The sequence below is a fragment of the Pseudopipra pipra genome, chromosome 8 (genome assembly GCF_036250125.1).
Source record: "Pseudopipra pipra isolate bDixPip1 chromosome 8, bDixPip1.hap1, whole genome shotgun sequence".
Lineage (NCBI taxonomy): Eukaryota > Metazoa > Chordata > Aves > Passeriformes > Pipridae > Pseudopipra > Pseudopipra pipra.
The window spans coordinates 5,757,208-5,781,888 of record NC_087556.1 but is presented as its reverse complement, the minus strand read 5'-3'; the positions used below and the strand labels follow the sequence as shown (position 1 = coordinate 5,781,888).

At 42.9% G+C, this 24,681-nt stretch overlaps 1 long non-coding RNA gene across 1 annotated transcript; it reads left to right on the top strand.

Annotated features, from left to right (window-relative positions):
- On the top strand, window positions 1–21,547 carry LOC135417822 (uncharacterized). The gene is made up of 3 exons (XR_010432224.1): window positions 1–140; window positions 7,731–7,895; window positions 19,792–21,547. It is a non-coding gene; the product is annotated as an uncharacterized LOC135417822 (long non-coding RNA).
- Window positions 21,548–24,681: the final 3,134 nt, after the last annotated feature.

Below are 24,681 nucleotides of genomic sequence, written 5' to 3'. Positions count from 1 at the left end.
AAACATTTTTGGGCTGTGAAAACGAGCTTTTCCCTCTAACAGAATCATGTTTTGCTGTTTTCCCTCTCAGTTTGCTGACAAGATGATAAAAGGTAGCGTGGTGTGTGTGCCTTGATAAAACAGGAGCTTTACTTCCAAAGGTAGGTAGATAATTTAAAAAATGCTCTGCTTGAGAATGAGAGGACAGGGTGCTGTAGCTTTAACATGCTGATACGGGGAGAGGGATTGATCTCTGATCAGGGAGTGGTTTAGGGGGTAGGCAGGATGTGAAACTGGGTTTCTGTTTAGCCTCAGATGTGGGACAGTCTCAGAGGTGCCAGCAAAGTCACTGCTGAAATCACTGCTCCTGACCCTGACTGGGGGGGGGCAACACTAGGAAGCAGCTGCAAATGAAGGGGCTTGAAGGGGCCTCCGAGGACAGGAGGAGATCACCTGGTAATGTAGGGGATTTTGATCTTTCTGGTGGTTTTGTGCTAAGTAGTGGTATCCCAGCAAAGTATAGAGGGCAGCATTGGCAGTGAGTTTCCTTGCTGTTGTTGAGGGAGGGTGAGATTTGAGGAAGGATGAGGGATTATGTTTATTTCTGATGCTTGGGGGTGACTGAAAGCTTAGACTGCAATTCTGCCTGATCAGCAGAGGGGCAGAAGGTGAGGAAGAATGTAGATGTTAGTGGTGCAAGCATATGGAGAAAGCAGAGAGGAGGGAAAGGGAGAAGGGATTCACAGATGGGAGGTAGAAATACAGTGAGCGAGGTGGATGGGGAGGAAAAGCCTTTCTGCCAGACACATCCCCTTTTCCATTCCCGGGAGAGGCTGTTCCCCAGCGAGGACCTCGGGTACCTGCAGATGGCAGCTGCAACACAGGAGATGGAGTTTGCCAGGTCTCTGTCAGCAAAATAAAGACCAGTATGAATTCAAGGGGAGAAAACAGCCACATTTCTCAGTCTGCAGTCTGGATCTGTCTGTGCTATTGGCTGCCTGCTGTAAAAGAGCTTCCAGACAACAGACCTGATGGCAGACCAGGGGCTGTGGCTCTGAGGACTTTGTGGTGCTCCTCTGTCAGGGTTTAATAGGGGCCAGGAAGGAACCACCGCTACACCCTCATAATCCACATAGTTGAAACAGCTGAGAAAACAGAGGAGGAGGATCAGGCACTGCTTCCCAGCTGGCTCACGGCTGCAGAATGGAGAATGAGGCCTTGCGAACTACAAAAGCATAGAGGAAAGACCCTACAGGTTTTCGCCGTTCAAACCTAAATCCTTCCAGCCGGCCACTGGGTGCAGCATAGCCCTGTTGTTGATGGTTGCAGTGCTGGGCCCAGGCAATGAAACAGCCATAACTGCTTGGAAAAGCCCTTAGGGGAAAAAAGGTCAAAGACTCAAATAGGACAGTGGCAAGAGCTGTTAACTGAAAAATCAGCAAATGCTATGATGAGCAAAGGATGACCTGGCAATCCTTTCTCTCATCCCACCAGCATCTCTGTCTTTTTTTCTCTTTACTGCTCTGCTTTTATGTTCCCTTTGGGATAATGCAGACAACAGGCAATCAGGCAAGACTTTGCAGGGAAGATTAGGAATAAGTGTTATATTTTGGGGGAGTTTTGGTAGCATAATAGAACAATACCAGGGCATTTTTTTTTCAAAACCAACTCAATCCTTGTTGCTGTGGATCACAGGGCATAAAAATAAAGTGGTCTGATTGCTGCACTTTTTATATGATGCATATGAATGCATTTAATCACATACTGATACTGCAAACTCTGTCCATCCAGATTAGGTTTGAACCCCAGCACACCTTTTAAGCCACTTTAGGGCTGCTTGGTGGCCTAGATTTCTGTATGCTGAAGAAGATAACAGTAAAAGTTGTTTTGGTGCTTCCTGGTTTGAGGGGTGAGTTTGGGCAAACCTGCAGTAAACTGCCTTACAAGTTTCTGTATGGCTCTTAGAGAAAATGTCAGAGAGAAGCAGAGCTCAGGTTTTCAGGTTTTTTGAAAGCTTTAAGTGTCTTCCAATAACCTGAATTTATAGCTGTTTGGAAAGGATGCAGCAGAGCAGAGCAAGTTGGGGAACTCCTGCTGGAGACAGAAATTTGCCTTCAAGTAGTAGGCACAGGCTCTTGCTGCTGCTGCTAGCAAGGAGCTCACAGCATCTATTATTTGATGGTTGAAAGCATCTTAGAGCTGTTTAAACTTAGAGCAGTTTGAGAGGAAAGCAACAGAGTGGAACACGCTGTTTGTACGGGTGACGTGAGCCCATGTGAACACGGGCTGTGTGCCCCTGAGGGGTTTGTCATCTCTGGGGCTGCCCACCAGTGCTTGGCTCACCCCAGCAATCCTGAGCTGCAGCACTGGGATTTGAGCTGTGAACAACGTGATCATAAAAACAACAGCTCTAAGTAGAGGGCTTGGAAAATGCTTTTGGAAAATGAGGAAGCAGAAACCCAATCAAAAATGCTTTCTCCCAGAATAAAGACATGCCAAGGAACTGTTCTTCCCTGAAATATCAGCCCTGAGGAGCTCTTGCCTAGGGCTGAAGATGTAGCTGTCAAGTGAAATGAGTGTGACTAGATCTGAGACACTCTCCTTGCTGCAGGTGTGTGTGCAAGTCCCTTAGGAGTCAGGACATGTCTATTGGGCACAACAGGTAACAGCTTATATAAGTATGGAGTGGTGGGTAGGATGAACTTAGCTAGAGCATCCTGGAAGCAAAAACATGCTCTGTAAGAACAGATCTTAACTGAAATTTTAATTCCCTGGACTTACCATAGTGGAAGTGGCTTTAAAGGAAGGACATAGGGATTGTTTCTCTGTTGGGAACACAGTTCTCTGCCAACACACGGAGCAAAATGCAAGGTCTTGGCACTTCCTCATGTTCTTTATACTGATCTGCTTCTTCAGAATGAAATTCTGCTCTGTGCAGCATTTGGCCCTTAAATCTTTGCAAACATACAGCAGTGCTTGAAAAAAACAGAACAAAACAAAAAAACCCCCCAAAACTACACGTAGTAACGTAGTTTTTCCAGTATACTTTAAGAACTGCGCATTTCCAGTGTCTTCCAGCTTTTTATGGATCAGAGGTTGCAGAGATGTATTTGGTTTTAAATTAGGCTGAGGTTGTCTTTTATGCATGTGGCCTAAGAAACCTGAATTTAAAGCAAGTACAGCACTGTGGCACCACAGTGAATTGATGAGGCCTGGAAGCACCTCCAGGGAGCATCATTCTCCCACCATTCTCCTGTACAACAGACTCCTCTGATGAGGAGATAAGTGTGGAAGCCTCTGCAGTAGCCCTGGTGCGTTCTCTGTGAGGAAAGGGGGTTCAGGGTGCTGGGAAAAGCTTCCTTAAGGGGTGTCCAGTGCTTATTGATTTTGCTGACTCTCATGGCTTTACTGGCATTGTGGCATTCGGTGCCAATACCACAGCTCCTGGGGAAATCTGAGTAGCCTGAGGTGTGAGAGTTGGAGCATCTCTTAGGCTCATGATCCTGTGGTAAAGGGGAAAGCCAGGAACAAGATGCAACTGCAAGTTAAAACAGCAACATTTGGGGAGGGGGGTGGTTGGAAAATACATTTTTCAAAAACATTTTTTGATGTTTAAGGACTTGATCTGAGACCACTGTTTTGATGACACACTTGCTGATAAGTCCAAAAAGAGATTTATCTGTTTTCATTGAGATTTTGACTTAGGTGCAATTAGTGATCTGCTGTAACTCTTAAATCAGTCCTCTCTTCTGGCCAGTTTTTCTCTGTTTTGTCTCTGCTACTGAGCTCATTTTCTTTTCTCAAATGTGGTATAAAATTTGTATGTACTTCCTGAAGCTTTAAAGATTTAATAGGGTCTTGTGGAGTGCTGTTCAGTCAATGTGTGCATGGCACAGAGGAATTGAAGGGTAAAAGTTCTTTCAGAGGTGCTGAGGGTTATGGTCCTGTTGAAAGATTAGTGAGAAATTCAGCTACACGTTTGTCAGAATCCATAAAACTTGCCAAGACTGCAAGTATGTGATGTCTGGGCTTTGGTGTTGGCTAAGCACAGTGCAAATACTGGTGGGTACAAAAGCTGGAAATAAGAGGTTAGGTATAAGAAACACAAACCAAGCCAAAATCCAAGATGATGGAAGAGAAAGAAGCCTCCTGCCAAATACACCTCTTTGATTGTTCACTGACAGAAAAGACACCTTCCAGAAGAGATTGTCTTCCCAGATGCAACTATGAGAAGAAACCACATTATTGAACCAAAATCATATGCACATTGTGTGCTTATAATGATGTATAGAATATACAAAAAGTCAGAATTGGTGCCGTATTTCCTGCTGATTGTAGATTGTCTCTCTCCCAAAGATACCTGCCAAATACTAACAGCACTTTAATATTTTTTGCTGTTTTAAAAGCAAATATTTGAATTGGAGGTAAAGGCTCAGAACTGTGAGGATTTCACTGCCAGCAAACTCCCTCAGTGCTGAAGGAGCCAACTGCTTGTTGAGCCAAGGGTGCAGGTAAAGGTACTTTGTGGTTATCAGAGATGGTTCAGACTGAGGCATTGCCTGACTCTTCACCTCAGCATTGAGCTGAATATCAGTAACAGGCAGGGAAGGGGTTTCTTGTGTCCCTGTCTGAGATGCAAAATTGTGATTTCTGCTCTCTGCCCCAGGTACGTGCCTGTGCAGGTGGCTAGATGGGAGCTTTTCCCTCTGCAGAAATCTGGGATTTGCAGAGAATAGCATTTCCACAGCCTTGTTTTCAGGTTTAGGCAGGTCTGTCTTGATTTTTCAAGGGAGCCAAGAAGACCTGCCTGCTGGGGAACATTAGCACTGCTGTACTGTCTCACTGATGTCCTGAGGTCAGTGATTGTACCCCATGATGAGTAAAGGACCCTTGCGTTGGAGATGTTCTGCTTTTTGCCCCTTCTGCCACCTCTCTGAAGAGCTGATAGAAGGAATGACTTTGAGAAAGGGGTTTGGACCTGCTTCAGTGCAGTAATGGGTTACTGAGAAGCAGCAGTACCAGGGAGCATGAATGCAATTTTCTCCTGCGTGTTTGGCTGAAGATCAGCACTGTGCTTCTGTGACTGGGAACATCGTTGGGTAAAATGATGAGACTGTTGCTGTCATATTACAGTGGCGTCTTGCAGTGCTGGTAGCTTAAATCTACCTTTTCTTGTTAACAAACTCTGAGAAGACTGTGGGAGTTTAAAAATCACCCCCTACAACCTATGCAGACCTTGAGCTATGAGCCAGACAGAGAGAAGAGCAAAGAAAATGCATATTTGCTTTTCATTCATGTTTTTTTTAATCCAGCTGGAAGAGCTCTATACAGCTTTAAATGCTGTTGTGTCTCATTTGTAGTTGAATGTAAACTGATGGTAATAGATTATGTGTCAGGTATCTTGTGAGAGCAACTACCTGGCAATGACATTATTAACAGTAGTTTAAATGATTGCACTTGTTCCAGAACAAAAGGTGGAGTTCTGTCTATTTTTAACTAGCATTTCTGAACTATCTAATTGGAGCTTGGTGCTGGGGGGAGGCCTTAAAAGGAATACAAGTTTTCTTCATGATGATCATGAGGGTGTGATGGCTGTGTTTGGGGACCATGGTGGCCCCTGTGCCTGAGGATGGTGTGTGTGCACAGACTGGGGTGTTTATCTAGGGTGTTCCTACAAATTCCTGGGACAGGGCTGCACCCAGGGCCAGGGATTGTAAGCACTGTTGCCTGAAGGTTTCCTGGGACCACAGTGCCCATGAGAGCAGGAGCAGAGGCACAGGGAGGAGGAACATTTAGCATTATTTAGCAGGGGCTCTCACCAAACCAGGATGATCCCTGGCTTCTCCAGTAATTTGCAAGGCATCTGCTTCCGTAGATGTCTCTGGCATTGTCAGTGAGCCCCACCTGGAACAGATTATGGGAAATAAGAGCCCATAATGATCAGGCTACAATGCTGTGAGATTTTGACCTGGTGATTCAAAGGGCCTTTTCTCAGTTGTTCATGCTGGAAAGTTCTTGTATGTTTGTTTCGGTTTTCTATTTGCTTCTTCCCAACTCCACCCTCAGGGAGCTGTTAAATTTTATGGGGATTTTTGCTTTGGAAAGCAGCAGGAGGTCCTGTGGCACTTTGTACCAGCCAGCCCTGCAAGAGCCAGTGAGCCTGGCTTGGGAGAGGCCAAGGAAGGTGTAAAGAGGTGCTGTGGAAATGCTGGTGGGCAGTTCAGGTGCGCAGGAGGGAGCAGGGGTGCAATTTAAAGGCTCCACAGACGGATGTGCTTGTCTGATGACTGTTCCCTTCCATCTCAGTGCTATGAAGGACATCTGTGCCCAGGGTTTGCAGAGAGGGACAGTCATCCCCTTGTGTATAGTGACCCCTTGTACTAATTCCCTTGCACAATTAACTTCGCACGGTTTTGAACCCTTTCCTTGCCTTCAGGGGAACCCCAAACAGTAAATGTTTAGGGCTTGTTTTCTTTTATTATGTGAGGGGGCCCTCCATGGCAGCACCATATCCTTACAGAGTCCCTTGGCTGGGAGGTCTGGAATTGTCCTCCATGGGCTGGCCATTCCTGTGCTGCTCAGTGACTCCCTGGAGCTGACTGCAAGCAAGAAATGTGTTGTCATGCTAAGGTGGAAGTGACACTGTTACAGCTGGATGTCTCCCTCCTAGAAGCAAGGGAAGAGAATGAAAAGAAAAAAAGTGATAATTACAGACTGGTTTGCAGTTACATGAGGGAGTTTAAATTACCTGGTATGAAAGAAGTGATGAGACAATGCTAATTGCACCCTGCAATGGTGTCTTTTAAAGTCAAAATGGAAGGGTTTTTCCTTCAGAATTTCTCAGGAAGTTTTTAGTGATGCTAGACTCCCAGGGGCAGAATGAGCTGAACACTGCTGCAGCATCCTGTTGACAGGACTTTTCCAAGCATTCAGCTTTAGAAATAGTCTATGGAAGGATGACCACGTTCTGGGCACCAGAACCAAAAATGTTTGAGTGGCAAGTCCTCCTTGCTCCCCAGACCAATAATTCTTCATAGCACTTCAAGTCATACTCGAAAATGTTGAATCTGTTTCCCCTTAAAGTTGGAAAGACAGAAGAAAAGTTTGAAAATAAACATGGAAGAACACCTGGTTTGCAGGAAACTTGTTATGGGAAAAAAAGTTATCAAAAGTAGCCCCGTGATGCCTTTTTTTGCTGTTGCTGTTTATATTAGGGGACCTAATTTGTAGGATTTTCTTAAAAATGCTTTCATGTGCAAAATCCAGAACTTATAAATCAAAGCTCAAATGAGACAACATTAAGGATGGAAATTTTTATTCCTCATTTGGAGCAATGTCATCCAATTTAGGACTTGGCAGAGAGGAGTGAAACATCAGTGGAGTCAGGGTGCTACTTGTTTCCAATAAACATTTGGTTAGAACATTGTTCATATCAATCTTACTTTTTCTTACCATAGTTTTTTACAGGCATTCATCTGGCTCTTGCAATGTTTGATATTCACGTGCTGGAAGAGTAATTTAAGTAGGTAACAAATAACAGAGCGTGACCCTTAAATCTTGTTCTTAATGCAAACTGTTGGATGGCAGCAACTGCAAATACATGCCTGGCTTTGCAGGATGCCAGCTCGTTGTCTTGGGACACAGAGCTCACCTTAAATGACAATTTTATATTTAGACGTTCATTGCTGAGCCAGACGAACAAAAAGAACTGCAGCATTTAATTTTTTTTTTCCTTTTTGTTTTATGTGGAGGTCTTACGCAGGCTGACGGCAGTCCTGGAGAAGAGATCCAGCCTTGCTCCAGCGGGATACACACGCAGATTTTAATCAGGAGCGACAGCTATGGAGCAGAGCTGTGTGTGCAGCACCTCTGAGACCTGTGCTCCTGCTGGTGCTCACACTTGCATGGAGGAGGAGGTGAGCAGGATGCCAAGCAATAACAGTGATAACATTCGAAATTTCTGGAAGAAATGCAAGCATTTGTTTCTAAGAAGTTGTTTCTGCCTGTGTTTATCTTCATTCCTGTCTTTTCTGTTCCTTCTGATAAGCAGAAGGATAAGCTGTGAAGTGGGTTAAATGAGAAGGCTTTCCTGTGAGGAGGAAAAACTGAAAGTGTCTTGGACCCATATTTTGTAGTTAAATGGATTATAGCTGTCAAAACGTGCTGTAGCAAGAGGCTGAGTAAGGCTGGGTCACAGACTGAAGAAACTGTGGGTGATTTAGGAAATCTGGAGGGTTTTTTGGTTGTTTGAGGTGTGTCTGGTTTTTAAGTGCTTCTGGAGAGCTGGATATCTCCAAGTGTAATGTCAGATTGTTTCAGGGTCAAAAAGAAATGTTGAATTGCTGCAGGACGGGTGTGTGAGGTTTGCTGTGTCTGTGGGCACTCCAGGAGGTGCAGTGATGTGGGCAGTGAGGTGGGATGTTCCCAGAGCTGCAGTGATGTGGGCAGTGGGATGGGGACATTCCCAGAGATGCAGTGATGTGGGCAGTGGGGTGGGGACATTCCCAGAGCTGGAGTGATGTGGGCAGTGGGGTGGGTGTACTCCTGTGTCTGTCACCTCAGGCTGTTTGTGTGTGTTTCTGTGCTTGTGTGGGAGCTGTCTATGTCTGAACAGCTAAACAGGATCTCAGTAACATCTTCCTTCTCATGTTGTTTTGATGTTACCATAGTTTGTCTCCCATTATTAATTAATAGATTGACTCTCCTTCAAAGCAGGTCACTGCTTTTTACAAGTACTGAACTGAAAATGGGGACCAAATCCTCTATACAACAATATTTTGTGCTGGAAAGTCATTGGAATGTTTCAGGCACCTGCTTTGGTGCTCCTCAATTAGGGGAGGACTTCATGCATGCTGTACTGTGGGAAATGAGTGTGCATTTATTTCTGTGTTTAATTGCTTTTTGTGTGAGTGAGCTTTGTTAATATCATTGTATCACAAACTTTTCTGGCTTGCCTCAGAAACCTTCCCCAAAAGAGTAAAGAACTATTTCTAAACAAGATCCTCCAGGCCAGACACATTCTGGACAGCTGAGATGATCTGGGAAGTGGTTGTAGCCATTACAGTCACAATAACTCAGATGTCTTATTATTAAATTCTCCATCTCCCTGAATTGCTTATCTCGCTTCTAAGCTTTTTGTGACTGGAACTTCTGAGTCCCTGATGTGAGAAAAGCCTCAACAGCTTCTAGTTATCTTTTTGGTAACTTCCATCAAAATTTCTGACTAAACTTCAAAGCTTCCAGCTGCCTTCTTGGCAGTAGCTTTAGGGAGCTGAGCCAGCACTAGTGCCAGCCCCCTCAGGGTCCACACCTGCCCTCAGGCTGGGATGGCTGGTGTGATGCTGCTGGTGCCTCTGCTGCAGGAAAGGAACCTCCTTACAAACAAAAAATAAGGCACAAGTCAGCTGGCAATGCTCAGCTCCTGCTGCTGTAAATAGGCTCAAGCTTTCTGAAGGCTGGCCCTGAAGTGACAGCCTTTCTATTGCCGGAGAGACATGAGAGTCAATAGTAAAGACTAACAGAAGTCCAGAGTAAAGTTTTCATCCTTGTGGAGACCCTAAACACCACCCTGTGTGAGGAGTACCTGCTCTACCTGAAGTTATTGAAGAGAGAAGAGTGTTAGTGAGCATTTAGAGGGTAACAATTCTCTGATATATGTTGGCTGTGTGAGCTAAAACTGAGAAGTAATGAATGCTTATCTGGAAAGTGCAGCAGAAAATTAAACTTAAAGGGGATTTGGGGAATGCCTGTTGGAAGAAAAAAGTTCAGTTTTATCTATTCAATTTTCTGAAAATAAATGCACCCACACTCTGTATTAGTCTCTTATGCTCTTTTTCATTTCTACTAATTGTGAAAACTGAAAAACAGAAACTAGTTTGCTATCCTTGTTTAGCCAAAAGGACTGCCTAGAGGAAAGAAATGTTAAGAAATGCCTACTGTGCAAAACCAGTAGGATTTCTTGCAAACTAGGACGAGGTTTATCAGACATAGCATAGGTGTGGCCATTTCACCCTTGCAGGGTTTAACAGAGGGCTGGGATTTACCTAAACTCAGAGTTGAACCAGGAGAACTAGATTTGTCTCTGTCAGGAAACAAAATTTGTAATTGAGTCAATAGACACAGTGTGAAATAGCAAAGGGAAGATGCAAAACGCAGCAACAGTTTGTGCTAACATTATGTGGAAGGAAGAAGAAAAGCAAGCTGAGAAAAAACCTACCAGATAATGGAAGTACCCAGTCATGATCTTCCTGTTTGCAGTGGGGTAAACTGCAGCTCCTCAGGACAAACATAAATGTCAGAAGCCCCTGGGGGAGATGAGATCACCCAAAGGTTTGGTACCACACCAAAGCAGCCTCAGTGTATTGAAATAAGGGGTCCTTGGGTGGAATGCTGAAACATTTCCCTTTTGTCAGTTCAGTGCTAAACAGAAACTGCAAACTCAAGTGATCAAGTGGATCAGATGGAACAATGCATGTTTGGCTGCTTATTGCTGACAACTGGCCCCAGCAAAGGCTGAAATGGTTTCATGAGTGTCAGCAGGCTGCTGTGTTCCTACAGTGTTTACAGTTAATGAGATTATTGGATTGTTGTGTGATGTATTAAAAAAGGTGATGCTGTATCTACAATAGCGAGATGTTGGGGCAAGTCAGAGATGTGGACAGATAAGATCAGAGTGAACGTATGGGACACATATATGGGGCTGTGTATTTCAGAGATTTTGTCCATTTACTCCACTTCTTGCAGTGAATAGAGATGATTTATTACAGAGTCCAAAGATGCCATTAGTATGCTACATTTGAAATGCATACCCTAATCTTATTTACCGCTGTCCTGTGCAAGGAATTTTAATTATTCTCCAAGGTTTAAGGGAAAAATACAGCCAGAAAAAAAAAAAAAGAATGATGCTACAGTAAACTGGCTTTCTCACAAGTAAGCTTTCATAAGTAACAAAGGGGAAAATGTGGAAATGTGCAAGCAGCATTCATTTTTTTACTGCATTACCTTGTGAAAGCAATATACAAGAACTATTAATATTTTATTACAGAGATCTGTAGCTGTGTTTGCAGTTGACTGATCTGATTGTATGGTAAGAATTAAGTTGACAAACGAGCACTTCTCAAGTACAGTGCTGGCTTTTTCCTTTCTTTGTTTTCATGGCCAGTTGTTAAGCTGTGTCGCCCCGGCCACGATGTTGTTAGGCAGGGTTTCCCTTTTCATACCATGCCTTTCTGGGCACGTTTTGCATGTGGTGGGTGCTCAAAACTGAGGGAAACCTGCAGCCAGACACAGGTGACCTTGTCTGCTCCACCACTGGCACCCTTCTCAGAAGCAGTGACATTTGATGTTTTGTTTGTATGGCCAGTGTTCGCGAACAAAGATTTGGGAAAGGTCTTTACCCTTCGAAGCCTGCGCAGTGGATTTTTTAGGTGAGACACAGTGTGCGCTGAACTGAGCCCACCCTTTAATCCTAAGGTTCACCTGCCGGGGCCGAGCGAGCTTGGACAGTGGCAGTGAGGTCCTCAGGACGTGGGTTTGTTTAGAGTGACCTTCTCTTAGATGGATGGCCTTACAGGGCTGACGAGCTCCATCTGCCCGGGGGAGTTTCCCTTGATCGGGAATCGAACCCGGGCCGCGGCGGTGAGAGTGCCGCATCCTAACCACTAGACCACCAGGGGTGATGTACTCTCATTGAATACATGGTGGCTTGGTTGCTGTGGGGTTTGTTGGATTTCTTTGGGTTTTTTTGGGGTTCATTGATTTTGTTTTGCTTTGTTGTTGGTTTTTTCCCCTTCTCTTGGTTGCTTGTCTTTTTTGCAGTAATACTCTGTAGGCCTGATCCAGTTAAAAATTCCCCACAACAAAAAGTGTGGTTTTTGTCATAATTTATAGAGGATGAGCTGTAACCAAAAGATACTGATCCTTGTGTCCAGTTCAGTATTTGCTCACTGCTCACATGCTGCCACAGAACAGAGGGAGGGTGGGACGTGGAGCTGGCTCTGGGGCAGCCTGGGGACAGAGGTGCTCTGCTGTGTGGGACACCCCTGGGCTCTGGTCTGGCTCTGTGATCCTGCAGATGGAGAGCAGGTTTCTGCATTTGTTTTGTTTGTTTGTTTTTATTCTAAATTTATATGCTCTTAGGATAGATAAACAGATAAATTCACATGAGTAGCCCTGTCCAAGTCAGTGAGAGCAAGAACACTTTTGGTGAGACGAGAGCAACCATGGTGATGCAATTACAAAATTTTAGTGTTAACTGAGTGCACCATATACACTTTCTCATTTTTATTATGTTAATAATTTTCAGTGTTTTGAGCCATCTTCTGTGCAATTGTCTGGTTGCAAAAATTTCCCCAAACAAACCTTTAATCCTTTTCACTGCTGCCTTCTCGAATCTTTATACAGGAAGAACCACAGTGCCTCCTATTTTTTTTTTTTTAAAGCATTCAATTCCAAGTCCTTGGGATACGTTTAATTCTCTGACTCTCTATCTCTGCTTTTCCAAGGAAGGGATGAGAGCACTAGATGGCTGGTTTGAAAAACAGCGGCTGACAACTGCGCTTAGTTTAAGATGGCGTTAAACTATTGTTCCTCATTTATTTGAGTCTGTCAAAGATGCATCTGATATGGAAGACCTAATTCTGGTACAATCCTCTTCTTGTACAGTTGAGTCTGTGCTGATGCAGAGGCTTTGTCACACACGTAAGTTACTCTGATAATAGGAGAAAAAAGTTACTTTGAAAGAAATGCCACTTAGAAATACTTGCATTAATTCAAGTCTGATTTTTATGAGTTTCAAATGCCAGTTAAAATATCCCAGCTCAGCAAAACCTGATATCAGATAAATGCCTTCTAACTGGCCCAGCTGATGGGAGAGGGGACCCTTTTCATGAATGCAGGTGTCAGATGGTCTCATATTTGCCTTAGAACCCATTTCCTTGGCTATAGGCTCACAGAGGAGAGAAAATATAGGGTCTGAGAAAAAACAGCAGCAACCCATAGTGCTCACTGTGACCTTGTAAAGCAATTTAGGCCCATATGTGTGAAGAATTTCAACAGCAACTACACACAAATAGGTGCATTGGGGCTGTGGTAGACCCGTGCCTTGTTTTTCCATCTCTAAAATGAGGGAAGTGGTACTTCTTTACCTGTATTTCCACCCTTTCTGGGTGTAGGGAGGTTAAAAACATTAGGGATTGCGAAGTGCCCGAATGCCAAGAATCGTGCCCTTTCTGTGTATCACTGATGTATTTCTAATTCCATAGTTCCAGTTAGTGGGAGTTTCTTCTTTCCGTGTCCCTCTTGGTTCTTGGGCTCCTCATGGAAGGCAGTGGTTAAAGTTCCTGTGACATGATGTAAAGCAGCCAAGCACCACTGCTGTACTGAGGCAGAACAAAGGCAACTGCTGGCAAAGCTTCAAGGACACCAAGGGCATCTTGTTGCTGAAATCTAATCTAGTGCTGTGACTCTGCTTTCCTCCAGGAAAAACAGTGGAATGATGGGGGAAACAGCCTGTGGCTGTCCACTTACCCACCATTACAGAAATGCTGCTTTCTTCTATTTCACTTTCACATTTTGCAATGGATGTTTTACTGTTTACTGCAGGAAATGATCAAAGGTGTGTACAAGAGAGTCTGTGTTAATTACTGGGCAGGAGATGGGTTTTTATGGGCTTTTGGATCTCTCTAGGAGTAACCTGGAGCATCCATGGCAGGCAGAGATGGCTTAATGTTGTCAGTAGAGCCTGGAGGCACATTCCTGCAATCCCATGGGGATGTCAGCCTGCTGCTGGCAGCAGGATGGGGCATCCCTGTTCATTCACTTCATCCCCCATCCATCCAAACAGCACAGCTGAGATGTGTGACTCAGGTTGCACGGGCTCAGAGCCACGGTGTGTGCAGTACTGTGACTACATTTCTTTTTTAGCACATTGCAGCAATATATTGTGCAAGTGAGTTACCAAAATATCCTGGAGCCCACCCACAACTCCTGCTGAGAATGGATTATTTTCATCAATTCTCTTTTTTTTTTTTTATCCCACTAAGTCTACTCCTCCACAGTTTAGTGAGGCAGGGATATACTTTCCTGCCCTGACATAGTGCAGCATGGCTCAGGAATATAGAACCAATTTGTCGGTGTGACAATATGAAAACTCCATAGAATTACAAAAATAGGTATTTTTTTTTCTGTGCAAGTGTGTATTATGCTCTTCTCACCTGGATAAATACACACAACTCACATAAATGACCCTCAACATAAAGTGAAAGTGAGTGTTGGTTCCTTTAGGCATGGAATTATTCATTTTAACTTGGTACTGGTGCATCAAATTGCGTGCAGTTTAAGGGTTGATAAGTTATTTGTGTTTTTCCTTTAGACTGTAAATGAAACAGTTTTCAGACACTATTAACTCCTTTAAAAAACAATCCTCTCTGAATTTTGTGCTTTTGAAGCACACCAGAACATTTCTTCTTAGAACAGACACCATGTAATTCTCGCTTATGGAAATGGAATGATATATTGGGAAGCTGTAATAACAGTTGCACAATGTAAACACGGAGGCAGGATTTAATATTTTTCTAGTCTCTCCTCACCTACCAGTGATGATTTCAACCCTTCCCCTTAGGAGCACAAATCATGGTGACCCTGTGACACAATTCCTTTTTGGGACTGCCACACAGAAAGAAATTATCACCTGATGGAGGGGCTCCAGAACTTCTCCAAGTCCCAGGACTGTCTAGGCTTAGGTTTTGTTCTGTCACCTCACTTTCTCCTTAGCCACTCTTGATTCATATTGTACTTGTGCATGAATTACATCCAGTTTTCAAAAATATTGACTGCTACAGAAGAGCCCTAGTTAGTAAGCAGAACCACCAGAGCAGAGAGAACTGGGATTTTTCCCCTTCTCTGTAGTGTTGATAAGTTATCAATTCCAATTCTGGCTGTATAAGATGATTTTCTCTGGGTGTTTTTCATACATCAATCTGAGCTCGGGTCCTGAGGCCAATCATTTCCTGCTTTGCTGCCTGTCAGTGTCAGTAGCCACAGGAATACAGTTTTTGGGGCAGCTGCTCACAGGGGCCCTGGTGGCAGGTGTGGGGGGGGCTGTGCTGTAGGTCCCAGGCTTCTTCCTTCCCTCTGCTCCAATGGTTACAGCTGCAGAGGCCATTCCTACTGCTGCCTGTAAATGCCATCTGACCTTCTCTGCAGGATGGCTGCAAACAGTTTGGGTTTGAGTCTTTTTAAATGGTCCTTTGATTTACCCAGTGTGTATTTTCCTTCACTGGCAGGGTACCTCATTCCCCTGTGTTGCTCCTCCTTCTCAGGACTTGACCCAGAGCAAGAATATTTATTCTCCTCTCTCCTATTCTGTTCAGATTCTATGAAGCAGAGCTTGCTGCTTGTCCTCAGAGCAGCACAGGGAAAGACTTGCCACAGAATGCCCTTGTTGGTGTGATGCAAAGCTGGCAGAGCCAGGTGTCCTTTCCTGCTTGCCACTGCTGCTGGCACTGCGAAAGGGCCAATCCCCTTTGTGCTCCCACATGGATTGTTGCCAGGCCATTTTGCACTTGTGGAAAGACTCAGATTCAGGATGACTCCACACAGGGCATGCAAAGGCAAGGCAGACCTTCCTATATCCACTGAAAGATGGAACTACAAAATATCCTAAGCAGAAGAGAGGGACTTTCGCATCACCTGTTGTGAAAGTTGTTACCTGCAAAGGTTTTAACTATAATACACACCAGGGCTGTGAGTTCCTCTGTGGTGTATGGATAATACCTGGGAGATATCACTGCAATGAATATGAAAGTGCAGCATAGTCCTTGGCCTCTCTGCTGAGCTGCTGAATTTTTAGTGCCACAGCTGACAGTGATAGTAGTAGATAGTAGACAGATAGGTTTGTGCCACTGACAGTGACAGTGATTTCTCATACCCTGGATTCAGTAAAAACCTGACACTTCGTTCACTGATGCAGTTAATTTTCTCAGTCCACGACAACATTCAGAATCTGGCTCCTCTGAATTAGAAACTGAACTGTTTCAGCAGCAAATTTTACTAGGCAGCCATCCAGTTGACCTAAACCATTTTTAACATGGCGATTTAGAGGCAAGAGGCACTTCTGTGTACTTTGCTGTATCCTGAATCATCTGTGCTTGTTCTCCTCATAGTTGAACTATGTCATTTGAGTAGAAGTACTATAGCTGAAGCATTTACACTTGGCTTCAAAAGCCCTTTGAATATTCTTACAAGAAAAGGTTGCTTTATAGGAAGATAGAGCACAAATTATTACCAGTTTGGAGCTGACATGGAGATTTGGCACTCCATCTGGAGTGCTTCCTTTCAAGAGGTATTTCTATAAATTCTGCCCTGGTCCTGATGCACAGACAGTCTCTGTTGTCAGTCGCAAACCATAGGCTTGTCAGGCGTGATAAAGGCAAAGGAATATATACAGTGTGCGTTGGCTGATTGCACATTGTCTGCAGCTGTATAATTTTCCTACACTGTTATTGCTTTCAGGTGATTTATTTGTGCAATTTCTTGGGGCAAGTCATCTGCAGGTTTCAAATGCATAGTGTTATGATCTTGGGGATTTATTCTCGCTGTGTAAATGGGGACTCTCAGTGTCATCTATGAAACTGCACTAAGATAGTGTGGAGAAGTAATCAAGACCACTTTTAGAACATGGACCTCAGCAGAATGACTGGAGGTTTATATTAACATACCTGGTGTATAAAATGTGACTGGAGAGCAGCTGATAGTCTATCTAAGAAGAGGTACAGCTTTTGGATAAAATTTATTGAACATAAGGGGCAATGAACAGAAGGTTTTAGACGTGTAGCGTGTAGAATTTACCGTATCTCTTGAAAATAGATGTCTTGTTTTCATGCTAAGTACTGTCTTTTTCATCTTCTGCAGGAAATACTTCAACTCTCATGGAAATAAGTAGGGAAGGTAATCATAGTTTCTTAGTCATTTTTGCCCTCAGAGGAAGGAGACCAACTTTTCTTTGAAGACTATTTGTACTGTAATTGAACCAGGGTAATTACTATGCAAACAATACCTACTTTTCTCATAGCTTCAGGAAATTTATGATCTCATTATTTGTTTGCTTGTTTGTTTCCCACTGCCTGCAAATCACTGGCTAGATAAAGATTAGTCTGGTGAACCCTTTGATAGTTTGGGCAATACATTTCATATGCAGAGTGATGAAGTCCTGGCTGCAGGAAAGGGTGGACAGTTTAAGATGCCAACTTGTTGTTCTCTGATAATTTGTTATTCCTTGGCTGGGACAAATAAGCACCTTTCTGGCTGATGTGGAGGAACAGGCCATGTGGCTCAAGCTCTCCAGTTGGCTGGAAGAAACCATAAGGAATTTGCTGTATTAGTCAGTATTTTCTTTATGCTGAAATTGCATGTGCTGCTGTTGAAATCTTTCCTTTGTGACTTGCTGTCTGGCTTTGGTGTATTGAACAAACCCCATAAATTCAATAGGCTTCTCCCCAGGCTATGGGATGGAAATCACTTCTAGATATAAAAAAACTCCAATGCCTAGTGTGGAGAAAAAAATTTCTTTCCATTTGTAGAGCACGTGTAGAGGAAAAGACAGTGAAATTACCAGGGTAACGTGGATACATTAGAAAAGCTTAATTCTTTTTCAGTCCATAGCCTGGGAACGTGGTGCTGTGATATGAGGAAGCAACTGTTTGTAGTTTTACCAAATGGTGGTTTGAGTTTTTGTTTCTCCCTAGTCCAGCCTCGAGCTCTGCCCTTGAGCTGCCCTCAAGGCTGTTGTGGGGGGCAACTCCTGTCTCCATGTTCTTTCTGAGGAACAAACTCCACATCAAACCTGCTGGAGCTGTGGCAGATGACCTTCCCTCACTGCTGCCTTTCTTTTAAGATGGACAGCATGGCTGGAGTGCTTGTTTTCCAGCTGACACAGCGTGTTTTATTTACTGCAGGAAGCAGAAATATCTGTGTCCCTTTTGGTCTGACTACCTCAAATTGTGTTCCCCCCTGCTTTTGTGTTATTGGTTTGTTGGTCATGAAAGTGCAACCTCCTACTGTTTTGTCTTTGTTGCTCTATAAATTACTGAATATTGCCACGTTTCATGAATTCACAGCCAGGCAGTTGAAGTTGTAGCAAGCAGGTGTTCTGCACTTTTATATCCTTTACTTTTAGTGTAAAGATTGTATTTTCTGCTGACTGTAAAAAATGATAGAGATTTTTTGGATGCTGAATATGTGACTGTTTTGATCCAGGTAGTGAATTCAAATGGGAATATTCCATTTATAAAGGAATTAATGCCAAAGTACCAGCACTGGAACCCAGTTTGGGATCATGGTAAAACTGCAGAAACTGCCCCTAAGAGAGCTCTGACACTGTCAGAGTAACAGAGTAGCAGAAAATAAACCAAGTCCAAATAACTAACATTTAGGTTTATGTAAATAAGCCTACTTCTCTTTATCAGATCTGACACTATCTTTTTCAGTCCTCCATGTTTCTGAGATGGTATAAAAAAATTAGATGAACAGAAGAAATAGCTTTGTAAAACCTGAGGATGTGAATATCCTTTAGTTTTGTATTACTGTCTGCACAAGGCTTTTCTGCTCCTTAGTGTCCCCACAGATACTTTCTCAGCTGAGACCCTCTCACTAACCCCCAGGAAAGGCTGAGGCCTCGAACTCCACTGTCCAGAGCAACCCAGAAGTCTTTCAAATGATGGGGAAAATGCATTGCTCTCCATAAGTATCTTAGTGTGGAGCATGTGCCTGTGAGTGCAGCTTGGATATGGGGTGTCCTACAGCTCTGTGCCTCTGTGTGTTCTCTGACCTTCTCTGATTTCTGCACTTGATACCCCCCTGAGTTTTCCCAAGGTGAGTAATTGCTTTCCCTTACACATTCCCAAGTGTGCTGATCCCCCAGCTCAGCTTGTCTGTAGTGAATCGGTATTTGTGGGAGACAAAGCAAATGCCATCCTCTATGATGTGTACACTACAGAGAGGGAGAAAAAAATATCAGTATTTGCCTATTTGTATTACTCTGTATGAACTGATACCACAGCCTTCTCGACCAGCTCAAGTTCAACCTCAGAGAGCTTATAAACTGTCTGCATTAAACTTATTTGCAGGTGACTTGGTCCTTCCCCAGGGACCTAGTTTGGTCCTTGCTGAACAACAGACAGTTGCAGAGAACTCAGCATTTTCCTAGACTGAGTTGCTAAGTTTCTACTTGCACCACCAGAAACCTCCCTCCTCTTTACTTTAGCAGCTCTAAGCTTACCTTTTGAGTGACTAAAAAACCCACTTGAGCACATTTTATGTTCTTCCCAGTCCTTCAGGCTTATCCCTTAGCAATTCCTTCCAAACCTTTTTTCTTAAGAAGTATAATTTTGCAGGCTCCTCACAGAAAATGTGATCTCATTGTAATCTCCTATACCTTAAAATAAACCAGTCACCCTTCAGTCCATTTCTCTCACAATCCAGTCATCTTTCATCCTAAAGCTTAATGAACTGCTTTCTACTGTTTTAATGTAGATACTTTCCAGTTCATCCTTGTTTCTAGACTGAAACACCTTCAGAAGTGTCAAACCTTTGCCAGAGATGTAACTACATTTACCTTTTTTCCTGTGATGTGCTGTCTCTGGAAGTCTCTTATATGGACTCGGATTCAGGGACCTTTCTACACTTAGCAAATGCAAGCTAAGGTTGTAGCATTTTGGACAATTTTTTGTGGAAATTTGATTAACAAAATTCAGTCATTTGCTGTTTTCTAGTGACCTAAAGATCACTTTCTCTCTCATTTTTTTTCTTTTCCAGGCACTGAAGACAAGATCACCCAGTGTCTTTGCCATAGCCCAGCCTGCAAATGTGAGTGTTGTTTCAGCGTGTCCCTCATCCTCACATCCTAATTCCAGGGCAGCTATACTTTGCTCTTCTGTTTTGTGCAGCAGCATCTCTGTGTCTGCACAACTGAAATTCTATCCCAGCTCTCATCCCCTCATGTCTGGAGTTACTTAGGAGGACACTCACACTATTTCTATTTGTTCAAAATGCTGCTAGTGATACTCATTTCTTGCCTTGTAATTTAAGCACTTTATCACTCTTCTTGCATCCCTTTGCTGACTTGCTTTCATCCCCTCTATCCATTGTCATTCTGCATTTTTAAGACCCTTCCAAGCCTGCCCAGCGAGGCTGTGAAGCTGTTAACTCTTGTTTCTGCTCTGAGGATGGTGCCAGTCATTCTCATCCTCCTGCTTCACCTTTTCTTATGTTCTTTACCAGGGATGAGCAAAGTTCCTTGTAACCCCAGCAGGGCAGCTCCATGGGGTGCCTCCTAGGCTGGCTTTGAAATTCCCTTAGCAGTGATGCCTGTGTGCCTGTAGGCACGCAGTGTGTCACCTTGGCCTGGCTTGTGTCTGTGCTGATGTCCTCTCAGATGTGGGATTTGAGAGGGGACATCACCCTAAAACCAAGCCCTGGTAGCAGTGTACTGCTACAATATGACCAACACAGTTTGCTTGGGAAGATTCTGGGTTCTCTATATCGCATCAGCTCCTCCTATACAAATTGTTTAGGATAAAAGTATCTACGTTTAATAAATGTAATTCTATAAATCAAATTGTTTTCACAGATCACACTTTCCTTTTATTGCTCTTTGTTATTTGGGGGCATATGGTAGCTTTCTGTAAAATGTTGCCTTAATTGCCTTCTGGATATACCCTGTAAATCCTGACAAATGCTTTTAAAAGCGAAAACCAAGACATATTTTTCTTCTATCAGAGCTTGCTCAACAAACTGCTTGTACCTTTTCCGTGGGGCCTTGCAAAATGCTGTTATGTCAAGAAGAATAATGCTCTTTAATTTATGAACCATTAATATTTATTGCACATGCAATGGCTGGCATTTTGTGTGAGAGAGCTGGACAGCAGCTATTAAAATTGGAAAGAGGTTATATATTAACCAGGGCTACTCAGATAATTCATATGGGGTAATTTTTGATTAATTTATTTCTTTTGTTGATAAATTTCCTGGTAGTGACCAACAAGGTGGGTTTTTTAAACTTATTTGCTAGCTCATAATGAATTGCTCAGTAATTACTACAAACAATTCAACTCCTTTGTTATTAGGGTTTTATAAGCGTGTTGAAGAAGACTTGCTTATCTTGTTACACAATTAAGGAGTTGGATCTCAGTCTCACTTCTGAGTTGGGATCTGCTTGTTTCCCACAAAGATTAGGACTGGGGGCTCCTTACTCTGTGTTTTGTACAGGGGCATCCAGAGACCCCAGTGTGTGATGCTGCTGCCCCAAACCACACCCCCAATTCCACAGTGTGAGGAATTTGCAAAACCTTGTAGCAGTGTTCAGCTTTGCAGTGAATCTCCCTGCAAACTGTGTTGGAATACTGGCCCAAGAGAGGGCTCTGGTGCCACGGTATCATCTTTTGAAAAGAACATGATTAATTTGGGGGTATAAGTTGGATAGATCTGCAGGTTATTTGTAGAACAAGTTGCCTGAAAATTACTTGTAACAAGGTTTTAAAATTCAGGTTATATTGGTTTCTCCTGATACAAGTCTGCTCTTCTCAGTTCCTGAAGGGGAATAATGTTATTTTCTTGAATCAGGTTCTGGTTACGATGTAAGTTTTATTTCCCTGAGTATTTTATGTGACTCACTTTAGAATTAACTGCTTCAGAGAAGTTTCCAGATGATAGATTACTTTGGGAGATGCTTACAGAAACATGTGAGTATGACTGATAACCATCAACATGGAACAGGTGGGAATTCTGAACAGTTAGATTAATGTTTTGGGGGTTGTTTATTATTATTTTTTTTAAATGTTGTGATACTTGCACCTGTAGCAGAGTGAAGTCTGTGACTGTATCACTGAAGAGATTGATAGAGGAATATTATGCCTAACACACTGATACAAATACAAATTTGATTCCCATACAAATTGGAAACCTGGAAAGCAGCAATATTGCAGCCCATTAAGAGACACAGCAGTGCACTAGTCAGAACTGAAGTGATGCAGTGATACAATTCTGGCTGATACTGATGTAAGAACACAGAGATAATAGAAGTTTTCACTATGTGCCTATGTTATGCAGAGGGATTAATTGTGATTAGATCTAGGGTATTATTTTGATGAATTATTCCCAGTAAGATATTCACAGAACAAGAGGGACTTCAAGACTGGTGAAGCACAACAATCCTATTAGCTGGTTTGAGAAGATCCGATTCAGCTTTGTCCTCTAAATACAGTCACTGGAGTCTAGGAGGGTGGGAATGGCTGCTCAGGCCGTGTCCAGATGACAGGCAGGAAGCAGTCCTGTTGGGAAGGGGACAGGCTGCCCAAAGGACTGTCCTCTGGTTCCTCAGTGCCTGTGTCCCATTAGGCTCAGTTCTTGCATGTGGGAAACCTGGCGCACATGTCTAAAAGTGTGTAGGGGAAGCTGGTAAGTACAAACAAGGGAGCAGATTTAACTGGTTTCCAGATTCCAAATCTGCAATCTTGCAAAAACGCTTCTTAAATAAATTGTGACTTTTGCCTCAGTAAGGGCAGCCAGAAAGTGTCTGTTTTGCAGTTTTTGTTGCAGTGCACTGGGACTGGAAAAGATTCAGGGAAAACCTGGAATTGCTAGCATTAGTCAACTTCCAGCTCATGTGGCAGACCAGTCCCTCACTTGCATTTTGGATTTGCACAGAGATGGCAGTAGGTACCAACCCTTGCATAGTGTCTGTGATATATAAATAATTGTGATTCATGAAACAAATGGGTGATTACATCAAAATAAAACAAACAGATTGTAAAACTTAATTACACCCCCATAAAGAAATAAAACAGACCCTTACAAGGTCAAGAAGCCTAAAACCTCCTTACTATCCTAAGAATAAAATATAGTAGAACTTTAAATCTTTAGGCGCCTGTTCGTCCAAGAATGCATGAATTATGACTGGTTGTAGAGATAACCCTTTTAGCTTTAGCTGTAAGAAAACCCATATATTAAATACTTAGCAAAAACCTGTAGAATGTATATGTATATGATATAATTAATATCCATGAAGTAGCTAAGATAAATACTAAGTGTACTCTATAGTAGAGGTGTGCAGATTTGGGAAACTGGTCCCATTTCTGTCACCCAGCTGGCTGCTTGCTTTTACCATATAATAAACTATTATTCAAAACTTATAGAAACTCGAGACTTTGTTTATCACAGTGTCCATGACAGAAGTCAGAGCTTTTAAACGGAAAATGAAGAAAAAAATATAAATATGTCATCTTTTAACTCCTGGAAGATATGTCAGTTCTTTTGTGGAACTGGGAGAGATTTGTTACTTAGGTTTGAATAGGGAGAGCAGGAAAGCAATGCAATGTAGTTGTTGGTAACTTCCACACGAACATTTAACAAGTGGATGTTTCTGATGTGGAGAAGCAGCAGCATTTTGTTTCCATAAGGGTGCATCAGAAGCACAAAGCTGTGCTTTTGAGTTATGAGGAAAGATGAACATTAATAAACAGGCAGGTCAAGAAACACCGCAATACAAAGGAGTTTGTTATTCCTCTATCATTTGTCACCAGATGCTAGCCCTCCAATAAATCTTGCTTTGAGAAATAGTTTTTAAGTCTTGCTTAGATCTGACAGCACTAAAAGTCCCTCGTGAACTCTGAAAAGGCAATCTCAATCCAGCTGCTGGTGTTTAGGGCTACACAAGATGAAAAGTGCTGTAAATGACAGAATCTGTCTTCTAATAGATTTGACAAATGCTGGGGCTGAACCTGTGAGCGATGGGAGCTTTTTTTTATTGACTTGCCAAAAGCAATGGCTGAAACGAACAGTAAAAACATGCACTGATGCAAGTTGCTGAGTAATCATGTATCCTTCCTGTGAGCAGTAAATACCTTTTTGCTAACTAAATGCTACGTTCAAGAGCAAACCATACAGAAGGCACAATAAACTTCACAGTAAATCTGCCTCCTGGGCGTTGAGCATCAGGCTGCAGTTACTGTGTGACTTCAGGCAGACCGTGTAGCTCAGGCTTCTTGGTTTCTTCACCTAAACCAGGCAGTTCACAAGATCCTTCAGATCACTGGATGAGGGATTATTACCCACATTGGGGTATTTTTAGTAAATTGCTAATTACTGCGATCTTGATAGGGTGATATCTCTCACTTGCTCGTTAAAAAGGTTTGTCCAATTTTTTCACGAAGCCTAAATAGAACACAGGTGCTCACCATCCAGCACCAGCAGTTTTGCTATAGTATACGTGTATATATATTTTTTACTTTCCATAAATAAAAAGCCCTTTTAATTAACATTTTAAGAACAGTGTTAACCAGGTAATATGATTTACCACTACACCTAAAAAATCCACTGCGCAGGCTGGAAGGGTTAATGACCTTTCCCAAAATCTTCGCTCGCGAAGACTGGCCATTATTATTATTACAGTCATTAGCAGGTCAGCTTCTTGGAGAAAAAATCCTCACTGACTTTATCGGTGTGAGCTCTGCTGAAAACTATCTCCAGCTGAGGAACGTGCAAATTCCTTGGGCAAACATTAATCTTTCAAGGGCACACACTCTGGTAGCCAAGCAGAGAAATGGCCATTTCTCTAGCAAAATAAATCCACTTTGGATAAGTAAAATCTTCACTTAAACCTTAATAACACAATCCATGGTATTTTTTTGGAAAGCCAGTTGCTCCCAC